Source organism: Erythrolamprus reginae, chromosome 2 (genome assembly GCF_031021105.1).
Source record: "Erythrolamprus reginae isolate rEryReg1 chromosome 2, rEryReg1.hap1, whole genome shotgun sequence".
Lineage (NCBI taxonomy): Eukaryota > Metazoa > Chordata > Lepidosauria > Squamata > Dipsadidae > Erythrolamprus > Erythrolamprus reginae.
This window is the reverse complement of record NC_091951.1, coordinates 106,254,271-106,277,567: the sequence shown is the minus strand read 5'-3', so window position 1 is coordinate 106,277,567 and position 23,297 is coordinate 106,254,271.

Sequence of the window (23,297 nt, the reverse complement as noted above, 5' to 3'; positions counted from 1 at the left end):
GGAAGGTTGGGTGAGGGAGCGACAGGGGTTTCCCGCTGACGCTCGTCGGGCCCTGACGGTTCAGCAGCTGTCTCTGATTAATCAGACATTTGGCAGTCTGTGTGCCTCTCCTTACGAGGCTCGGCTGTTCAGGGCGGCGACTTGCGTTATGTTTTTTGGGGCCCTCAGGGTCAGCGAGGCAATGGCCTCCTCGTAGTCTGACTTGTCGCTCCGCGCCTTCCAGCTCGCTGATCTGTCCTTTAGACAGGGGGGTGTCTCTCTTTTGGTGAGACACTCCAAGACAGATCAGTTACACAGAGGGGTTAGACTTGAACTTAGTGCAGCCACCGATAAGTCTGTTTGCCCGGTGGCTGCTTTGCAGCAATTTTGTGTTTTGCGTGGGTCAGGGCGTGGGTACCTTTTTATACACCAGGATGGTTCCCCCCTGACCCGGTATCAATTCTGGGCGATAGTGTCTAAGGCTATGTCTCAGGTAGGCATGGATCCCGCCGGCTATGGAACGCATTCGTTCCGTATCGGCGGCGCCACTAGCGCGGCACTTTCCGGTCTCCCGGCCCAACGGATTCAGGAGATCGGCCGCTGGCGGTCAGCGGCATATTTGGGTTATGTCAGGCCCGCTGAGGATCCGGGGCAGGGTTTAGGCTAGGTAACCTCTCTGTGTGTGTTCCCTTCCAGGTTCCCAGTCCAGGCAGAAACCGACGGCGCTGCTGTGTGGCCACAGCATGGTCTTCTGGGCCGGCCGCTCAGCAGCCAGAAGTGCCATCGGGACCCAGCTGTCGTTGGGACGGTGGGTCAACGTTGTTTGGATGGGCCGGAGGGGTATGCGGTGGGAGGGCCTCCTACCGACGCTGCTGGGTACGCAGCATCTCAGGGCGGTACCCGGCGCTGCTGGGCGGGCGGCTACCCAGGGTCGCGCCCAGATGGGACTGGGTGGTCGGCAGCCCATAGCCGCACCCAGATGGCTGGTCTTGCACCTCGGTGGCAATGACCTATGCCTGCTTGGCGGTCTACCGTTGATCGTCCAGGTGCGCGAAGACCTGCGGCGGCTTCGCACGGTATGGCCCACCACGCAAGTGGTGTGGTCAGAGATCCTCCCACGGATCGTTTGGAGGGACGCCATTTCCCTTAGGGCCATCCACCGGGTTAGACGTAGGGTGAATAAGGCCGTGGGAAAAACTGTAAAAGAATTAGGGGGGATTGTAGTTGCCCATCCCCTCATCACTGTAGATCGGCCGTGGCTTTACCGGGCCGATGGCGTTCACCTGTCAGAACAGGGGAACGCCATTTTCTTACAGGACCTGCAGAGGTCTCTGCGTGAGCTGGCGCAGATAGAGGGGGGAGTCGGGGGGCCAAGATAGAGATCTGACCCCCGCTCCGTGGCAGGTTAGGGGCGGAAATCTGGGTGGTTTCAGCAACTGCGCGTTCTCCCTTGGGCATCTTTGGGGATGATTGACAGGTTCTCTCCAAGACCATGGTGGGTGCTACCTGCGCACTTGGGGGGAACCTGTCTTTGGGTCCCGCTATTGAAGTCCCAGGGTAGGGGTGAGCCGGCGGGACCCCCCTCATGCGAGTGTATGGCAGGGTCTCAGGTGAGGGAGAGGTCCCTCACCTGGACCAGCATCGATTACGCCCATAGTTGCCCAGGAATGTTGACCTTTTACGTCATTTCCGCCCCGGAAGTGTTTGTTTGACCCTGCAGGTCCATTTGGTTCCGGGTCATAGTTAAGTATGTTGATTATGCAAATTTATGCTAATTTATGCTAATTTAATTAATAAATTATGCAAATTTATTATAATAAAAATGACCCAAGTTTAAATCCAGCTCTGGTGTCCGAGTCGTTACTCCGTCTCTTCAGCAATATCGCCGGCCGACTCACCGGCTTCCCGGCGCTTTTGCTGGAGGGCCGGCAGACTCGGGCCCTCCCGATGGCGGCCGCCATCTTGGTTTCGGCCGAAATCTCGCGATGCGAGATTTCGGCCGAGAATGCCCTGCCCACGTGGCTGGGCATGACGTCGGGTCCGGGCGGGGCCTGCTGGCCCTATTTAAGGGACAGCAGGCCGGGAAGAGAGCCTTTTCGCCCGGACCTGGTGACTGAACAGACACCCACCCGCCCTTCCCTATTTTGCAGTGTGCTTCGGGGTCGCCTGCGGGGGCCGAATGGGAATTTTTTGCAGCCTCGCCCATTAGGCCAGGCTGTTTTTTCGCCCATTCCACACTGGGGAGATGGATGGGCGGTTAGGGGGTGTTTGCATTTAATTAGGTTAATTGGCTTACCTCTGGTCATTGGGTAGGCAGGTTAGGGGCGGAAATCTGGGTGGTTTCAGCAACTGCGCGTTCTCCCTTGGGCATCTTTGGGGATGATTGACAGGTTCTCTCCAAGACCATGGTGGGTGCTACCTGCGCACTTGGGGGGAACCTGTCTTTGGGTCCCGCTATTGAAGTCCCAGGGTAGGGGTGAGCCGGCGGGACCCCCCTCATGCGAGTGTATGGCAGGGTCTCAGGTGAGGGAGAGGTCCCTCACCTGGACCAGCATCGATTACGCCCATAGTTGCCCAGGAATGTTGACCTTTTACGTCATTTCCGCCCCGGAAGTGTTTGTTTGACCCTGCAGGTCCATTTGGTTCCGGGTCATAGTTAAGTATGTTGATTATGCAAATTTATGCTAATTTATGCTAATTTAATTAATAAATTATGCAAATTTATTATAATAAAAATGACCCAAGTTTAAATCCAGCTCTGGTGTCCGAGTCGTTACTCCGTCTCTTCAGCAAATGGCATTGTGTGATATTGGATGGATGGATGGATAGATGATAGATAGATAGATAGATAGATAGATAGATAGATAGATAGATAGATAGATAGATAGAAAATTTGGATATAAAGCTGGGATGCTTCACAAACTCAAATGCACAGGCACAAAAAGTAGAAATTACAAATGTTGTGGACAGTTACAAAAGGAGCCAAAGAAAGCTAAATAGTTTGAAAAGTTATGTATACTTATCAAAAAAATAAAGGGAACACTCAAATAACACATCCTAGATCTGAATCAATGAAATATTCTCACTGAATATTTTGTTCTGTACAAAGTTGAATGTGCACAACAGCATGTGAAATTAATTGGCAATCAGTGTTGCTTCCTAAGTGGACAGTTTGATTTCACAGAAGTTTGATTTACTTGGAGTTATATTGTGTTGTTTAAGTGTTCTCTTTATTTATTTTTTTGAGCAGTGTATGTGAATGCTAGCCTTTGTAACTAATCACCTACAGCCCAGAATTTGATCAGCTGTTGAAGTTCAAAGGCCTACAAACTTCAGTTTTATTGACTTCAGAGGCCCTTAATTATAGTCATCCCTTCCTTTGATTGGTCATCTTTCCAATTTTTGTTTCGGAAAGTTCCAAAGGGATCCTCCTACTCAGACCATTCCCTCTTGCAATCTCAATCTGCTATGACTTTTACACTTCTCAGGTCTCTTGCTCTTTCTTTCCTAGTCACAATGACCTTTACCATATCTATCAAATAATGCCTGAAGAAATACAAAAGATGATGTATATTTTTTCTTGCCAGATTTTTTTGTCTTCTTTGATTTCTAAAAATCAAATTCCAGACTACTTGGAATTTGAACTTATTTTAGTTATAAATGATGTGCCAAGATTATATCTCCGTGGGATTCCAGGGCACTGTCTCTGAGATATCCTTCATTTATCTTTGCTGTACAAATTGTCTTTAAAATAGTGTATATTCTTTGCACACATGTAGAATCTCCTACAGCACTTTCTGGAGTGCCTAGGTGACCACATAATAGAAAGCACACAAACTATTTTAATAATTAAAGAAAATAAATGATTCCCCTCCACCAACTAGCCTGGAATAATAATTAAGTCTAGCCACCTTAATTTTCCCCAACCCAATTTTTAAAGGGAAAGTTTGACACCTCCTACCAGTACTGTTCTTTTCCATGATTAAAACAGCTGAGCCAATACCCCAGCTGTCTGTACTATCAGAACAATCTGTGTTTCATTTCATCCTGTTCAGCAAAATTATTGTTAAAATACACTACAATATTAATGTTTTCCTCTAATAAGGGACATCCTGAAACATATGACATATTATTATTATTTTGACTGAAGCAACGTTTTATTTAAAACATGTTTCCTATATTAATATTCAGGAATGAAGCAGAAATAACCCCCAAAGCAGCTGGCACTGGAAAAAAAATAACTGGTTTATTCAGGAGGTGTTATTTCAAGTGTTGGTTACTCACCATTTTATAAATCTTAATGGTAGATCATATTTTAAGGGATAACTTTTCTTTTAAAGAGTTCCCATTTAATCCAGAGCAGCACAGCGTAACACAACATAGCAGATGGTAATTAAATGTACAGATTATGCAAAATGGCTCTAATTTTTGCCCTTCAGTGCAGAAATCGCAAATATAAATGTTGTACTGGTGAGGCAAACTGCAGAATAACTTAAAATAGCATGCCTTTCTATTTTGAGGAACAGAATTGAGGAATCAGATTCTTTAGACAGAAAGAGAATAATAATTATCCAACATTGTGAACAGTTTGGAACTTTAGATATCCAAGTACTTCAATATACCCCAAGTTTTTCTGTCTATACTACCAATGAGAAGACAACATCCGGTAAGAGAGGATGTAGGAACTGGGCATGGCCATGATGGTAGTCTCCCAGTATCTTAGGGGCTGCTACAGAGAGGAGGGGGTCAAGCTGTTTTCCAAAGCATCAGAAGGCCAGATTATGAATAATGGATGGAATCTGACCAAAGAGAGATTCAACCTGGAAATAAGGGGGAATTTTCTGATGGTGAGAGTGATCAACCAGTGGAATAGCTTACCTGTGGAGGTTGTGAGCACTCCAACACTTGAGACTTTCAAGGAGAGATTGGACTGCCATTTGTTCAAAATGGTATAGGGACTCCTGCCTGAGCAGGGGGTTGGACTAGATGACCTACAAGGTCCCTTCTAACTCTAATCCATAAATTTAAAAAGTTAACAAAAATACATTCTGAATGAGTTTAGGAACCTTCTCACTTTGGGATTAGTTGATAATGTGACATTTGCAATCAAAATTGGATTATGGAGCCAAACTCCTGTTGGAAAAACCAAGCTGGGAAAGAGAATGGAAACATGTAGTCTGATTAGAAAGATGATTTAATGATTTTCTCCTGGCTTGGAACTGAACCAAGATAACCAAGATATTTCTTCTGGCACTCCAGAAAAAAATAATAATTTAAGATTATAAATCTTAACATGTTTGCATATTCTGACATTTGTTCAGATATTTCTATATTTCTCTTTACATACATTCCTGAGAGTTTCAGTGTTGAAGATACAATTTGTTCTTCTTACACAGCCTCCACTACATTAACATACATACGCTTATGCTAACTCACATGTCACACTTAATCTGAATTAGTTGTTTTTCCTAAAGCAGTCCTTCCCATTGTGTATTCGGAAACTTCAGATCGTGCAGAATGCAGCTGTGAGAGCAATCATGGGCTTTCCCAAATATGCCCATGTTACACCAACACTCAGCAGTCTGCATTGGTTGCCGATCAGTTTCCGGTCACAATTCAAAGTGTTGGTTATGACCTATAAAGCCCTTCATGCCATCGGACCAGAATATCTTTGGGACCGCCTTCTACCGCACAAATCCCAGCGACCGGTTAGGTCCCACAGAGTTGGCCTTCTCTGGGTCCTGTCGACTAAACAATGTCATTTGGCAGGACCCAGGGGAAGAGCCTTCTCTCTGGAACCAACTCCCCCCAGAGATTAGAATTGCCCCCACCCTCCTTGCCTTTCATAAGCTTCTTAAAACCCACCTCTGCCGCCAGGCATGGGGGAACTGAGATACTTTTCCCCCCTAGCCCTTTACAATTGTATGCATAGTATGTCTGTATGTATGTTTGATTTTATAATAAGGGTTTTTAACTGTTTTAATATTTGATTGTTATATGCTGTTTTTATTACTGTTGTTAGCCGCCCCGAGTCTACGGAGAGGGGCGGCATACAAATCCAATAAATAAATGTTGTGGTTCAGCCTGAGGCTGTGTCTCTGCTGGCTCCATGCCCGGAGGAGGATGACAGCAAAGAGGAGGGGGCTGAGCCGTCGGACGGGGGAGAGGAAAGTCAGGAATGGGATGAAGGAGAACAGCATGAGAGCCCTGGGGGGGGGGCTCTCCCCAGCCAGTAGCTTGGAGTCATTAGGGGATGAAGCACAAGCCGTCATTGACATACAACAGAGACGTTCAGATCAAAGAAAGGAGAAATTAAAGAAGTATTATCAGCACTGAATTAGGAACAGCTGGGCTTGGGTGTGGTCCTCCTTAGCAGGGTTTAAAAGGCAGGCAAGCCCTTGAAGCCATGTGGAGTGTTATCAGTTGGAGTTACGGTGTCCTGCTTTGTTATTGGTGTCTCTGTTCCTGGCTTGTGGCCCAGCAGTTTGGAAGACCCGTGGGAGGTGTAGGTCTGCTATCTACAGCCTGGTCTTGGCAGCAAGAAATCCTGTATTGCTGCATGGACTTTTGCCTTTGTGGATATATTTGAAGATACAGCATTTTCCTGTTTGTAAGGACATTTTCTGTTACCTGTGTTTTTCTTGAATTTTATAAACTGCCTTTGCCTTTTACCGGTGTGTCTGGCTTCTCTTTTTGGGTTGGTCTTGGCTTCCGGAGTGACCCAGATAGAACAATAAAAAAATAAAAAAAATAAATGAATAAAGTATGGAAAACAGAAAGTCCAAGGGAAATAAAATAATTCACAGTATCAATGGAGATTTATTAGACAATGAATATATATGTGTGTGTGTGTGTGTGTGTGTGTGTGTGTATGTATGTATGTATATATATATATATATATATATATATATATATATATATATATATATATATATATATATGACGTTAGAAAGGGTGGATAGTTAATGATAGCAGGAAAGTTCTCGCCAAAACATGACCCTTTATTCAAATTAGCATTTCCAGGCAAAAGTTCATGAATAATAGTAATGATCCTAAACATTGCATTATTTTTAAAAATCCTGCCAAGTGTGCACAAATATGGGGAGTCCAGAATATTATTTTCCCTGCAGCCGCAGACATCCTTTAGAACAAGGTTCCTGCTGAAATTCAGATGATTCCAATTCAGCTGTCACTTAGAAGAAATGAACAGCGAGGGGGTCAGGAGGGAAACAGTGAGTTGCGAGGGGGCCAGGAGAGAAAACGCTCTCCCGGCTTGCTGCCGGCATGGGGAGATCGTGCTATCTCGTGCAATCTCCCCATCGCCTCTGGCAACCATCCGAGGCTTCGGCTGGTCCAGGGGGTGTGGCTGCTCACCTGACAGCAGGTGTTGCAGCAGCCCCTGAGCTTCGGCTGGTTGCTAGGCAACCAGCCAAAGCTATTCTGACAGCCGAGGGTGTGCTGATCGCCCGATAAAGGGCGAAGCAGCAGAGCTATCAGGCTTCGGCTGGTTGCCTTGGCAACCGACCAAAGCTTATATTGACAGCTGGGGACGTGCCCTGTGAGCCCTATAAATAGGGCTGCGCATGGGGGCTCCTTTTTGCCCCGGCTGTCATCCCAGGAGCGAACACCCGCCCGCCCTCCTCTATTTTGTAGTGTGCTTCTAGGGGTTGCCTTTTCAGGGGCCAAGTAGGTATGTTTTGCGGTTTCAACCTTTGTTGCGGCCGTTTTTTCACCTACTTCACACTGGAAAGTGAGGATGGACTGGTTAGGGGATGTGGCGCTTTAGTTTCAGTCTAGTTACAATTGGCTTATCCCTTTGGTCACTGGGGACTGGCAGGTAAGGGGCGGAAAGGGGCAGCAGTAGCAACTGCGCATTCTCCTTTAGGGCATCTTTTGGGAGGTGATGGGCGGCCCCTCACCAAGAAGTCCTGGTGGCGACCTGCCTGAGCAATTGGAGGGGGGATGCCCTTGAGACTAACCTGATCCTTTCCTTCGACGGGGATGGAAGGGTGAGACCCTCCTACACGCCTTGTGGGCATGGCCTAGAGCAAGGAGCTATGCCCATAGTTGCCCAGGAAGGTTAACATCAGGAATTTCCGCCCCGCTTTTATGATTGGCCTCTGCAGGTCCTGATTATGAGTTAATAATCAGTTACTTTAATATGTTAAACAATAAAGTGACCCGTTTCTTCCAACTCTTTGTGTCGTGTTCTCATTCCGCCTCCGTCGCAATTGTGAAGGTCTGGCTTTTCACCCAGCTCTTTGGCAAGGAACAATGAAAGCTCTTACTTCATCCCACTTGCTCTGTCACACTTGCCATCTTTAATTTTTTTTAATTGATCTTATTTGTTTTGTTGTTTTTCTTTGTTTGTTTGTTTGATTGTTGAGAGCAAGCAGAGCAATTGGGAGCCTGGTGACATACAACATATTGAGGGATCCTTGATGCTCTCTGACCTTTGTTGTTTTCTTTCAAATGTTTCATTACTCAAAGTAATGAAACATTTGAACATTTGCCACTCTGGGGCCTCAGAGAGGGGCGACATACAAGTCTAATAAATTGAATTGAATTTTTTTTTTAAAGTAGGTATTTATTACTTAGATTACTTAGATTTGTATGCCGCCCCTCTCCGAAGACTCGGAAGAGGTAACAGAAGAGGTAACAGAGTAAGTGCCAGTTCAGGTGACTAGGTAAAACTAGATAATATCATCAGTGCTAATATATTATTAGTATAATTATTCACATAGTCAGAAATATGTTTAGGCTGGATTGGCACTTTATCCACCTATCAAATCCTTCCAAAGAACCTAGGATTGGCACTTTATCCACCTATCAAATTCTTCCAAAGAACCTAGGATAGGCTGATGTTATTATTTATAGGAATTTCAATATTCCATTTTTTTCCCCAAATAAAACAACTGTAATTATAATATTGAATTATAATATTGAACTGAAATGTTAAGATCTTGTTTTTGCTTGATTGTTTCTAAATATGAATGACAGGAACTTCAAAACAGTTTTCTCCCACGTCATAAAATATTTTTAATATTTACATGTAGGAAAAGGAAAAAAATCTGAGATTATAACAATTGAAAACAATTTCATTTTCTAAGTAAAGACATTTCGAAAGTAGCACTTATTGGAAGAATTTGGAAATTATAATCCTACTTCTACTTCAATAGGTGAACTTTTCTGCATATCTGATGATGTGCAATTATCTCACCTAAATTAAAATTTTCATGTTTTAAATACAGTATTTCCAAGCTAGTTCTAGTCATGGGTAAATTAGATGTTAATTCATATGGTTTTACACAAACGTCATGAAATGAACATTGCAGAAAATGATTACACTTGGAATATTGGATCCAGTACTTAAGACTCTAGAAAAAAAATAGAGAAAAGCAACAAAAGTGATTAGGAAATTGGAAGCTAAAATATGTGTTCCAATATCTGAGGGGGTAGAAGAACAGGGGGCTGCTTCTCCAAAGCACCTGAAGGCTGAACAAGAAGTAAGAGATAGAAACTAATCAAGGAGAGAAGCAACCTAGAACTAAAGAGAAATGTTTTGACAGTTAGTTTAGTTAGTTTAGTTTAGTTAGTTTAGTTAGTTTAGTTAGTTTAGTTAGTTTAGTTAGTTTAGTTAGTTTAGTTAGTTTAGTTAGTTTGGTTAGTTTAGTTAGTTTAGTTAGTTTAGCTAGTTTAGCTAGTTTAGCTAGTTAGTTTGGTTATTTTAGTTATTTTAGTTATTTTAGTTATTTTAGTTATTTTGGTTATTTTGGTTAGTTTGGTTAGTTTGGTTAGTTTGGTTAGTTTGGTTAGTTTGGTTAGTTTGGTTAGTTTAGTTAGTTTAGTTAGTTTAGTTAGTTTAGTTAGTTTAGTTAGTTTAGTTAGTTTAGTTAGTTTAGTTAGTTTAGTTAGTTTAGTTAGTTTAGTTAGTTTAGTTAGTTTAGTTAGTTTAGTTAGTTTAGTTAGTTTAGTTAGTTTAGTTAGTTAGTTGGTTGGTCGATCAGTCAGTCAGGCAGTGGAATGGCTTTTCTTCAGAAATTGTGGATGCTTTATCACTGGAGGTTTTTAAGTGGAGATGGGACAGCCATTTGTCTGAAATGGTATAGATCTCCTACTTGAATAGGTGTTTGGACTACAACATCCCTTCCAACTCTGTTATTTTGCTATTCTGTTAAATTTATTTATTTTATTTATTTATTATTTATTGGATTTGTATGCAGCCCCTCTCCGTAGACTCGGGGTGGCTAACAACAGTGATAAAAAAACAGCATGTAACAATCCAATATTAAAAAAAACTTTAAAAAACCTTATTATAAAACTAAACATACATACATACATACAAACAAACATACCATGCATAAATTGTAAAGGCCTGTAATTGTAAATGTATATATGAATGTACATTAAAATATATAACTCATACTATCAGAGACGTTTGCTGTTGTCAGTCATTCAAAAAGAAAAAAAAAGTAAATAATGATCCTTCTGTACTTGAAGGTTTACACCGAGACTATATATTTATACCTCCTGCTGGCTCCCCTACTGACTGGCTTGGCAGAAGCCAGCAGCAAAAGTTGCAAATGGTAATTGTGTGTCTATGGAACCATTATAATTTGTCAAATGCCCAAATCATGATCACATAATCATAGGGAAGTGGTGATAACTGCAACAATGGGGGACAATTGTAAAAAACCCTCATTCAAGGTCATCATAATTTTGAATGGTCAGTGCCCTACATGGCATGGGACCAGATTACTTATAGGACTGCCTTCTGCCACATAAATCCCAGTGGCTGGTTAGGTCCCACAAATTTAGCCTTCTCCAGGTCCTGTCAACCAAACAATGTCATTTGGCAGGGCCTAAGGGAAGAGCCTTCTCTGTGGGTGCCCTGGCCCTCTGGAATCAGTTCCCCCCAGATATTCATACTGCCCCCACCCTCCTTGCCTTCCGCAAGAGGCTTAAGACTCACCTATGTCGCCGTGCCTGGGTCCCTCTGACCAATAAATGTGATGTATGGTGTGATTGAATTGTCTGACTGTGTATTATATAGGGTTTTTAGTTGTATTTTTTAAATATATTTGATTTGTCCTGTACTCTTGGTTTATATATTTATTCTGTGAGCCGCCCCGAGTTTTGGGAGAAGGGTGGCATACAAATCTAATAAATTGAATTGAATTGAATTGGGAAGTCATTAAATTATATTTTGTTCAGTTTTAAGACTGATCCAAAATTTCTGAGATTGTTCCTTATCATTCTTGCCTGGCAAATTCTTTGTTCTTCTTAAGTACTGAATTACTATTTTTAGTTAATCCAAAATTTCTGCTTCTTTCCTTAATTCACCATGTTAGCTCATTGGCTTATATAAAAGTTGTATACTCTAAGGTTCCAGGAATATAGATGATCCTCAGAAAATCTGTGGGGATATCTCTCTAAGTTACAAACAAGAAATAATATATTTTAAGAAAGAAAGTATTAAATGCATGATTTTCCTATCCATCCCACTTCAGATATACTGTACTATAAATATTAGGGATCAAGTGGGATTGCATTCCTTAAAATTATCCTATCTTAGATTTCTTCATTCATTAAGATAGCCCATGAAAACTTTTTGTTTATTTAGTTGTTAGACTTCTATGCCACCCTTCTCAAACGACTCAGGCGGCATACAGCATAGCAAATATAATACAATATTATGTATAGAAATTTCATATTAATTAAATTAATATCTAATTAAAATTACTATAAAAACTTTAAAAAAATTAAAACCTCATTTATCCCAACACAAGCATCTACATTCGCCTAAGCAATCACTCATGGCATCAGCTGGAATTAATCTCAGTAATCACAGCCACAGTGCCCACTGGCAGAGATGGGTCTTCAAAACTTTGCAAAAGGCTAGGAGGAAGGGGGCAGTATGTATCTCCAAAGGGAGTTTATTCCAAAGGGCCAGAGCCACTACAGAGAAGGCTCGTCCTCTAGGTCCCACCAGACAACAAGGAGACCTAGAGAAGACTGACTCTGTGGGACCTAACTGGCTGCTGGGGTACATGAGGCAGAAGATGTTCCCATAGATAATTTGATCCTAAATCCTGAAGGGCTTTATAGGTCATAACCAGCACTTTGAATTGTGACCGGAGACCAATAGGCAGCCAATGCAGCTGACGGAGTGATGTTGAAATGTGAGCGAATCTTGGGAGCCCCATAATGGCTCACACGGCTACATTTTGCACTATTTGTAGACTCTGAACACTTTTCAAAGGCAGCCCCATGTTCTGCTGACCATGCATTAGGAAAGAATCAATATATATAGTCTGGTGCAAATTAAAGAGCTACTTGCGAGCAGGCATCTTGGGGAACATTGATAGCAATGGTGCCATATCTCTAAAGCTGTGATGGTGAACCTATGGCATGCATGCCAGAAGTGACATGCAGAGCCCTCTCTGCAGGCACACAAGCCATTGATCAGCTCAACTCCACTGTGCATGTGCAAGTGCCTCCTGCTGGCCGGTTGATTTTGGTGTCAGAAGTTCGGCTTTCTCCACACTTCATGCCACCAGTGCCTTCTCAGATTTCTGGAGATTCCACCCCGGCGTTCTTTGGCCATGCAAGACTTTCCTGCCCTCCTAACTCCGTTTGTTGAAAGGAGGCTTTCCTCTCCCCCAGCTCCATTTGAGGAAACAGGTTTTCCCCTCTCCCAGCTCTGTATGAGAGTGGGAGGCTTTTCCCCTCTCCCACAGCTGTTTTCAGATGTAAGGCCAAAAAGGGGGTGTCACACATCCATGTGCGGTGGATTGTGCACGAATGTGCAGGGGCAGGATGTGTGGGAGAGGTATTGCATTATGGGTGTGGACACTCGTGCATGCACGACTGCATACGTGCACACTTTCATTCACCATCACTGCTCTAGAGCAGTGTTTCCCAGCCTTGGCAACTTGAAGATATTTGGACTTCAACTCCCAGCATTTGCTGGCTGGGGAATTCTGGGAGTTGAAGTCCAGATATCTTCAAGTTGCCAAGGTTGGGAAACACTGCTCTAGAGGATGTATTCTCCCCTTCCTTCCTTCCTTCCTTCCTTCCTTCCTTCCTTCCTTCCTTCCTTCCTTCCTTCCTCCCTTCCTTCTTCTATGTCATTATGTCAGCATAACATTAGAGCATTCTAACAATTGCCATAAGAAGCTTGTTAGGGAAGGCTGGTGAAAAACAGAAACAAAAACTTAGTGTGAGATTTGCACTCGCCACAGAAGGTGACCCTGACCTCTAAAGGCAAGGATTATCTGCAGGAAGCAGAAGAGATGTGTAACTCACATAAAAAGCTTTCCAATCAATCCTACTCCAACCCATATCACTCACAGTACACTAAGGCAACCTTTCACAATATTCAATCCCTTTAAAACCCACAATATTGGGAATTATTTTCACTGTTACAAATGGCCACAAAATCCAACAACTGTAATCTCAGGACATCTGGAATACACAGTTTACAAAATACTACAAAGGACCAAATGTCTGTCTTCCATTTGATAGGAGATTGTGTTGCAGTTCTGTGCAACTTCCTTTCTTTATGTTTCAGTTTTATTTATTTCCAAATAAACTATGAAATGGCACCATGGGAGGAGGTGATACTGATAGACATTACAATGTGTTTATTCTACTTTTTTCATTTTCCTCCTACACAAACATTATGAATATTTATATATATCAACAAAGTACCTATAGATGCAAATAGCATGGTGAGAGCAAGACCCTTTGTCAATGTTTAGTATTCAAGCACCAATCAGTTGTTAGGCAACAGGCTGTGCTTGTGGTGTTATTGTGGCCTGATCATTAGCTCTATAATTACAAGCATTTGGTTGACTGTTTCCTGGGTTATTTAGTGACACAGTATGAAACTGAGTTGCTTTGACGCAAACTGTTCAGATTTTCTGTAAAACTCCTTGTCAAGTAAGAATATTTTAGACAATAAATGTCACAGAAAGAAGAACTAATCAACTTGGTGGCACTGACGGATTTGCTTTCCTGCTTGAGGACCTTCTCCTATAAGTGAATTTTCAAGTGCTATGTAATGCCTGGATAAAGTAGATGAAGACAGGGAAGCACACATAAACTTAGTATTCAAACCATCTTCCATATCATACCCACGGCAATCACGTTTATCATGCCTTCTTCCCACACCCCCAAAAGCAAATCTACAGATTTATTCTTTCATTCACTATTCTTTCTCATGGATTGTACCTCTAATCTACGCATGGATACAGTATGGATATCCACGCAGTATGGGATCCATACTATCCCACTGTGTCCCTATGACGTCACAGAGACGTCCTTCCTGGCCGGCTGAAACGTGGACTCCAGGAAGGACATCTTTGTGATGTCAAAGCTCCGCCCATGGAATTCCCTATTGGGATTCCCCACCTCTGTTTGAGCCTCCTGACTGGCCGACAGCTCCGTGGGTCTTCTGTGAAGTTGACAGCCGGGTGGCAGCGGAGCACCGTTTTTGCGATTATTTTTTTTGCTTGCACGCATTAATTGGTTTTACATTGTTTCCTATGGGAAACATTGTTTTGTGTTACGAACTTTTCACCTTACGAACCTCCTCCCGGAACCAATTAAGTTTGTAAGACGAGGTATCACTGTATGTTGTATTATGGTTGTCATAGGTTTCCCTTACAGCAGAGGTGGGGAAATATGGTCCCTCCATGAGTGGATTTCAACTCCCAGAATTCCTTATTTTGGGAATTGAAGTCTACAAGTCATAAAATGCCCATAATACCCTACACCTGATCATCCTTACACCCTTACAGTGATCTCTTTGGGACGGGGTACCAATTTTTCAAAAATAGAAGGTTTCCTTCTTTCTTTCTTTTTTAATTTGGCTTTTACAGATTTTAACCAAATACATAGCCCATCACACTTGACTGCAAATCAAATCCTTAACTAACAAGGATTAGGATTGCCCAAATGTAAACATATGACTGCCTTTGTTAATATACTGTACTGTTCCTCTGCAAAGAAAGAGGATTAATTTCTCTCTTTTGAAAAAAAATATGGGTGTAACATCCTGTTTTGGGGGAAAGGGGCAGGATATCTCCTAAAGAAAAATGTCTTCCACACCATGTAAAGCATTTCTAGAATGATGGATTTGATTGGCAAAATGTTGAGTTTATGCTTAAATCACTGGGATTTCTCTGTGACTAGGAAAGGACTTTTATCTGGCAGCACTCACTTGGAAGCATGCCGGTGCTGTCCAGCAAGACAAAAATGAAGATAGAGAGGAATTTGCTGGAGAGCTGAACTGAAGTTCAATTTCTCTTTCTGTATTCCTGATACTAAAGGAAGGAAGCAAAACCAATTCACTGGTCCCCAGGACAATGTATGGGGATTATATGACTGTACCCAAAAGACAGCCAATGTGTAGACCTTTTAAAATCATTTTGTCAAGATGGGTAATGTTTAGGGACTGCTGCTTTTAAAGCTATTGGAGCCTCTGGTATGGTACATCCATTTTTTATCCCATGTCACTAATATTTTTTTTTTACTCCTTTGCACTATATTTCAATTTCACAAATAATTATTATCAGCCCACAGCCATGACACTAGCTGTAAAACCAGCTGACTTTTTGAAGAGCACCTACTATACACCATCTTGTCACAGTTTAGCTGAGTTCTTTTACAGAAACCACCAGCTTCAAATTGCAGGTCTAGAACTCATGGTCTTCAGGTTTCTAGCCTGATGCTCTAACCCAGTGATGCCAAAGCTATGGCACGTGTGCCTCAGGTGACACATGGAGCCATATCCATACCTTAAGCATAGATAGCCATAAATATGATGTATACATGATGATACATAGACATACCTGATGGACTATGTGCATACTTCTTTAAAAATCTATAACCTCTAAGATTAATTTTTTAAAAATCCTTCAGGACTAGCTCCTTACCCAACCTATGGTCACTTGCTACAGTCATTCCAATCTTCAAAAAAGGAGATCCAAGTGACGTTGAAAATTACAGACCAATCTCTTTGAGTTGTGTCACCTGCAAAGTCATGGAATCAATAATAAACTAATCTATTACATTCCACTTAGAAACTAATAACCTACTCTCCAACAAACAATTTGGTTTCAGAAAAAAAATATCCTGTAATCTGCAACTCTTACACTGCAAAATCAAATGATCCACTCAACTTGATCAAGGTAAAACAATAGACACAATTTACATAGACTTTTGTAAAACCTTTGATTCAGTAGTACATGATAAACTACTTTTGAAACTAAAATCTTATGGCATCTCTGGACCTTACATGATTGGATAACCATGTTCCTGTCTAACAGACAACAAGTGGTCAAAATAGGAAGTGCATATCAAATCCTGCTCCTGTCAATAGCGGTATCCCTCAAGGCAGTGTTTTAGGATCAACACTCTTCGTACTTTACATAAATGATCTTTGCAATCACATTATAAGCAACTGTGTTCTCTTTGCTGGTGATGTTAAACTATTTAATACTACCAACAATGCTGCTACCCTTCGAAAGGACCTTGACTATGTAGCAGAATGGTCCAACAACTGGCAACTTCAAACCTCAACCAACAAATGCTCTGTTTTATACATTGGCAAAAAGAATCAGAATACAAAATAGAAACTTGGAGGAAATGAACTTTTAGATGACCCTCACTCTCTCAAAGACCTTGGAATACTCATATCCAATTACCTAAATGCTAGGACCCACTGTAACAACATTGCCAAAATATCACCAAGAGTTGTTAATTTAATCTTACGTAGCTTCTTCTCTGGCAATATTAATCTGCTAACCAGATCTTACAAAACATTTGTTAGACCAATTCTACAACACAGCTCATCTGTCTGGAACCCACATTGCATATCAGACATTAATAAAATCGACAGAGTCCAGAAATATTTCACAAGAAGAGTCCTTCACTCCTCTGCTAGCAAAAAAACCCTCATTCCAACAGAGTTGAAATAATGGACTTAGACAATTTACAACTACGTCGCCTCCTATCTGATCTAAAGGTAGTTCATAAAATCATCTACCAAGATGTCCTTCCTGTTAATGACTACTGCACCTTCAACTGCAGCAATACACGAACACATAATGGATTAAAACTAAATGCAAACTGCTCTAAACTTGACTGCAGAAAATATGACTTCAGCAATACAGTGATGAATTCCTGGAATACACTACCCGACTCTGTGGTTTCTTCCCCAAACCCCTCAAACTTTAATCTGAGATTGTCTACAGTCAACCTCCCACCATTTCTAAGAGGTTTGTAAGGGGCATACATAAATGTACCACTGTGCCTACCATCCTTGTCCTATTTTCCTCTTTTATTGTTACTTTTTACTTATATTATGTTTATACAAACTACTACTATCCTATACATGTTTCACTGACAAACATACATACATACATACATACATACATATATACATTCATACATACATACATTCATACATACATTCATTCATACATACATACATACATACATACATACATACATACATACATACATACATCTATGGACACATGAGCCATTACCCTTCGCCATCATTGCTCTAAGCACTTCAACAAACTGGCTCTTTGGAAAGTGAGCTAAATATAAAACTGCAGTTAGATAAAGTTCAGGCTGAGCAGATGAGCCACACTTTGTGTTCCCTTTTGTGGGTGGACTCAACCAGTTAAAGGAAACCAGGAAAACTGTCCCATTAGTAGAATATTTCAGAGTGCAGTAGTCTATAGCAGTGATGGCGAACCTATGGCATGGGTACCACCAATAATGGGCAGCCAAAATTTTTACTGCCACACTGTGGGTGTGGCTTATTTTTGGGGTGTGGCTTAATGGTCATGGGTCTGGGTAGGAGTTGCTTGCCGGCCATGTGACCAGGTGGGAGTGTCTTGAACGATCATCATCATTCAAGTGAACTGTTAAGTCCTCGACTTACAACCTTACCAGTGTCACTCACTGACAATTTGCTTTGCATTTCTCACACTCTCCTTCATGGGTCACCCACCCACCTCAGGCTGGGTAGCTAGGCGAATGGGTGCTGCCAGAAGCATAAGTGCTGCCAACGCCACTTCCACCCACACCTTCTGCTTGCACCTCAGGCGGGAGGTGGCCACCTGAGGGTGGAGGGGAGCCAGGCAAGAGAGAGGGAAGCCAGGAAGGAGGAAAGAGGAAAAAAGTAAGGAGCGCAGATGCAGCAGCAGGGGAAAAAGGAGAGCTGAGCCGAGACCAGTAATCCAGGAAGTGACAGCCACCAATCAGCTGGTGTTGCACATACATCTTCATTTCCACCAGTGGAACTGCGTTGTCCTGCCTGCTGCCCATCCCTGGGTACCACCGGTGGCACGTGAAGCTATACCTGCTGGCACACAAGCCATTGCCCTAGCTCAGCTCCAATGTCAATGTGTATGCCGGGCAGCTGATTTTTGGCTTGCACTTAGGCTTGGGGAGGGCTTTTTTGGCTTCCAGAGAGCCTCTGGGGGAATGGGAAAGGGCATTTTTACCCTCCCCCGCCTGCAGAGAAGCCTTTGAAGCCTGGGAAGGGCAAAACATGAGCTACTGGGCCCACCAGAAGTTGGGAAACAGGCCATTTCTGGCCCCCAGAGGGCCTGCGGTGGGTGGGAGATGCTGTTTTCACCCTCCCCAGGCATTGAATTATGGGTGTGAGTACTCACGCATGCATAATAGCATGTGCCCACGCACTTTTTGCACCCGAGGGAAAAAAGGTTCGCCATCACTGGTCTATAGGGACTGTCTTTGTGCTATGTTAATCACAGGAAGAAAGAAATACCTGAATAGGACTAATGTATTTGCATTGATTGCCTTGGAAGATATTATTTTTGGCTTGCTTGTTTCATTATAACCAAAACAAAATAAAAATAAAAATTGGGAGAGGAGGAAGATGATTGTAATTTTCTTCTTATTTTTTCACTGGGTGGGGGGAACAGGGTCTGTTTATTGTTTTCTCAATTATCTGTAATGGAAAACTGATTAAAGGGTCTGGTTTTTTTTTTATATAGCAGACTTAGTTGTTTAATAAAATGCAATATAGATAAACAGATAATGGCAAAACAGAATACCTTCATGAAAAGAAAAGAATTCAGGCATGTATCTAATTGTTAGAATCCTCAGCAAATCATGCAATTATCGCACACAAATTCTGATTAATGTTTCAATAAAACACTGCAACACCAATACATTTGAGCTGCAATGCAAATATGAATGCTGAAAAACACTTATTGCATCCCTCCCTTCTGTTTTCATTTGTTGTACCTTCACAACAAGTTCTATATATTTTCAACCCATCAGCTTTTTGTTGCCCCCGGGGACTTCATTTTACTGGACAACATGCCTGAGATGTAATGATGGACAGCTTCATATAAGTGTATAAAAAATTTTGGACCTGGATTATATCACCAGATTTACAGCAGCCCTTGCTCATGGGTCTCTCAGCATTGCAGTATAGAAACTGCACCCTATCTTTCCTGCAATTACACCACCTCTGAGGTTGAGCTAAGGAGTCCTGGAGGCAAACCTATTTTGTCTCCTGGATACTGGAGGACACTCTACTCTTTTAAAGAACCTTATTATGTAGGTCACCCTAGTTCACACCCTCCTTGTAGTAAAGTCATTTTTCTGCAGGCTGGTTGCCATGGGGAATCAGTGACTGTCTGCCAGATCTCTGGAAGATAGTGGGGAAGCCTGATTCACTCCTCTTCCAGCAACTCTGAGCATCACCTGAGCAGATGAGGACAGGTAGTCCTTGATTTACAACCACACTTGGGGCCAGAATCTCTGTTGCTGAGCAAGGTGCTTGTTAAGGGAGTCCTGCCTGACTTTTTGTTTTCACAGTTCTTAATCAAAGCAATGCAGTTGTGAAGTGCATCATGCCGTCATTAAGCAAATCCGCCTTCCCCAATGACTATGGAAGGCATTTGGGAAAGCCACGAATGGTGATCACACGAACTGTCATAAATACATAGAAATTAAACTAGAATTACTATAAAGGAGGAAAATAGAGCATGAATGGTGGTAGACCCAATGACAAAATTAGGTTTTGAGGAGGCAGCATTAGATAAATTGCATATACCTAAAATGAAGAATTGTATGTATAAAAAGGATTAAAAATAACAAATTTAGAAGAGACACTGATGGTTTTAAAGTGTATGGAAACAAGTTATTAGTCTGTTAAACATGAGATGAACTAGGATTAGAAACACTCAGGGAAAAGTAAAGAAGGAGGAAGAGGAAGTAGAAAGATTAAGGGAGAAGAGAAGGAGTGGAGGAAAGTAGAAGGGAAAGAGAAGGAGTAAGAACGTAGAGGGAAGAGAGGGAGATAGAGGGAGATGAGTGTAAAGAAATATAGGAAAACAGACTGATGAACAGTAATATAAAATAGGTGTAAAATAGGATATTGATTTTAAAATGATTGATAAAAATGTATAATTGTGTATATTATTGATATATTCTAAGGTATATGTATGTGTGTGTGTGTGTGTGTTTATATACGTGTGTGTGTGTGTGTATGGAAATTGTGGGGTATACACAATTATATATAATTGTGTAATTATATAAATTATGTAAATTGTTTCACTTTGTTGTGAGCCGCCCCGAGTCTGCGGAGAAGGGCGGCATACAAATCTAAATAATAAATAAATAAATAAATAAATTGTGTGTGTGTGTGTGTGTGTGTGTGTGTGTGTGTGTGTGTGTATATATATATATATATATATATATATATATATATATATATATATATATATATATATAATCACTGTCACTCTCATAAACACAGTGACATAAATACAATCCAAGTGCCCAAATGTTATTTACACGATTGTGGGATGCTGTGATGGTTGCAAGTGTGAGAACTGGTTGTAAGTCACTTTTTCAGTGCCATTGTAACTTCAAACAATCTCTAAATAAATAGTTTTATTCGAGGTGGCATTTGGTCCCAACAAGATTGGCTAAGATATATCCAAATTTGAATCAGGCTTGCTGGAAATGTAAAAAAGACTTAGGCACCTTCTTTCACATGTGGTGGACGTGTCCTGAAGTGAAAAGGTACTATAGGAAAATACATGATTGGCTGCAGGACATAACGGGAAGAACAATAGAATATACCCCAGAATTTCTCTTGCTAGTAATAATTAAAAGTCAATACCCAAAGAATATTAAATATTTAATACTGCATATTGTGACAGCAGTAAGGATTGCACACACACACAGCATTGGAAGGGCACCCAAGTGGCTCTGGACATTGCAGTAATAAAAAAGATATATGACTGTGCTGAGATGGACAGATTAACAATCGAATTGAAATGACAAAAGGACTCAGAATACTATGACATATGGACAAAATGGCATGATTGGACCAAAAAAATAAGAAAATTTAAGAGACAATGTGAGACGAGGACGTAAGATTTTATGAATACGAATAAGCAATGTACAAACTATGTAAACCCAACATATAGGTGTAGATCCATGTAGAAATGTTATGATGTTTAAAATGGAAAAAAACTAATACAGAAATTAAAAAATAATAATTTGTATAAACAAGGACCACTAGTTCATGGACTCTATTCTGAAATGGAAGCAGAGGGCTTCATCAAGTAAGTTGACACTGTCTCAACCTTTGCCAGATATTGTGATACAGTTCCCTGAAGCAATTTCCTGTACTAGAGCAGGTAATCTTCCAGGAATCACATATTAAATATCCTTGTCACTAAAAGATGGTCTTTTTAAAAAATGTCCGGATTCTAGTTATTTGCATATATTCTAAAATTTAGCAGTATTTTTTTTTCAAACTCTGAATTCAAAATTAGAATCTGGGACAATATTTTTTTGGTAAAAATTGATGTATACATTTTTTTTCTACAGAAAAGGACTTATAAGGAGACTTTATGTTATTTAACATTCCATCAAGATGGGTTATTTCTCCATATGAGAGCATGAGGAGTTAAAGGAGGGAAAACTCTTATTTCAAAAACATCTATTGCAGAAGAGACGGAGTAACGACTCGGACACCAGAGCTGGATTTAAACTTGGGTCATTTTTATTATAATAAATTTGCATAATTTATTAATTAAATTAGCATGAATTAGCATAAATTTGCATAAATCAACATATTCAACTATGACCCGGAAACAGTGGACCTGCAGGGTCAAACAAACACTTCCGGGGCGGAAATGACGTAAAAGGTCAACATTCCTGGGCAACTAAGGGCGTAGTCGATGCTGGTCCAGGTGAGGGACCTCTCCCTCACCTGAGACCCTGCCATGCACTCGCATGAGGGGGGTCCCGCCGGCTCACCCCTACCCTGGGACTTCAATAGCGGGACCCAAAGACAGGTTCCCCCCAAGTGCGCAGGTAGCACCCACCATGGGCTTGGAGAGAACCTGTCAATCATCCCCAAAGATGCCCAAGGGAGAACGCGCAGTTGCTGAACCACCACCCAGATTTCCGCCCCTAACCTGCCACGGAGCGGGGGTCAGATCTCTATCTTGGCCCCCCGACTCCCCCCTCTATCTGCGCCAGCTCACGCAGAGACCGCTGCAGGTCCTGTAAGAAAATGGCGTTCCCCTGTTCTGACAGGTGAACGCCATCGGCCCGGTAAAGCCACGGCCGATCTACGGTGATGAGGGGATGGGCCACTACAACCCCACCTAATTCTTTGACTGTTTTTCCCACGGCCTTATTCACCCTACGCCTGACCCGGTGTATGGCCCTAAGGGAAATGGCGTCCCTCCAAACGATCCTTGGGAGGATCTCTGACCACACCACTTGCGTGGTGGGCCACACCGTGCGAAGCCACCGCAGGTCTTCGCGTGCCTGGATGATCAATGGAAGACCACCAAGCAGGCACAGGTCATTGCCACCGAGGTGCAAGACCAGCCATCTGGGTGCGGCTATGGGTTGCTGACCACCCAGTCCCATCTGGGCGCGACCCTGGGTAGCCGCCCGCCCAGCGGCGCCGGGTACCGCCCTGAGATGCTGAGTACCCAGCAACGTCGGTAGGAGCCCCTCCCACCGCATACCCCTCCGGCCCATCCAAACAACATTGACCCACCGTCCCAACGACAGCTGGGTCCCAATGGCACTTCTGGCTGCTGAGCGGCCGGCCCAGAAGACCATGCTGTGGCCACACAGCAGCGCCGTCGGTTTCTGCCTGGACTGGGAACCTGGAAGAGGACACACACAGAGAGGTTACCTAGCCTAAACCCTGCCCAGAATCCTCAGCGGGCCTAACATAACCCAAATATGCCGCTGGCGCTCGCCTCGCGAGATTTCGGCCG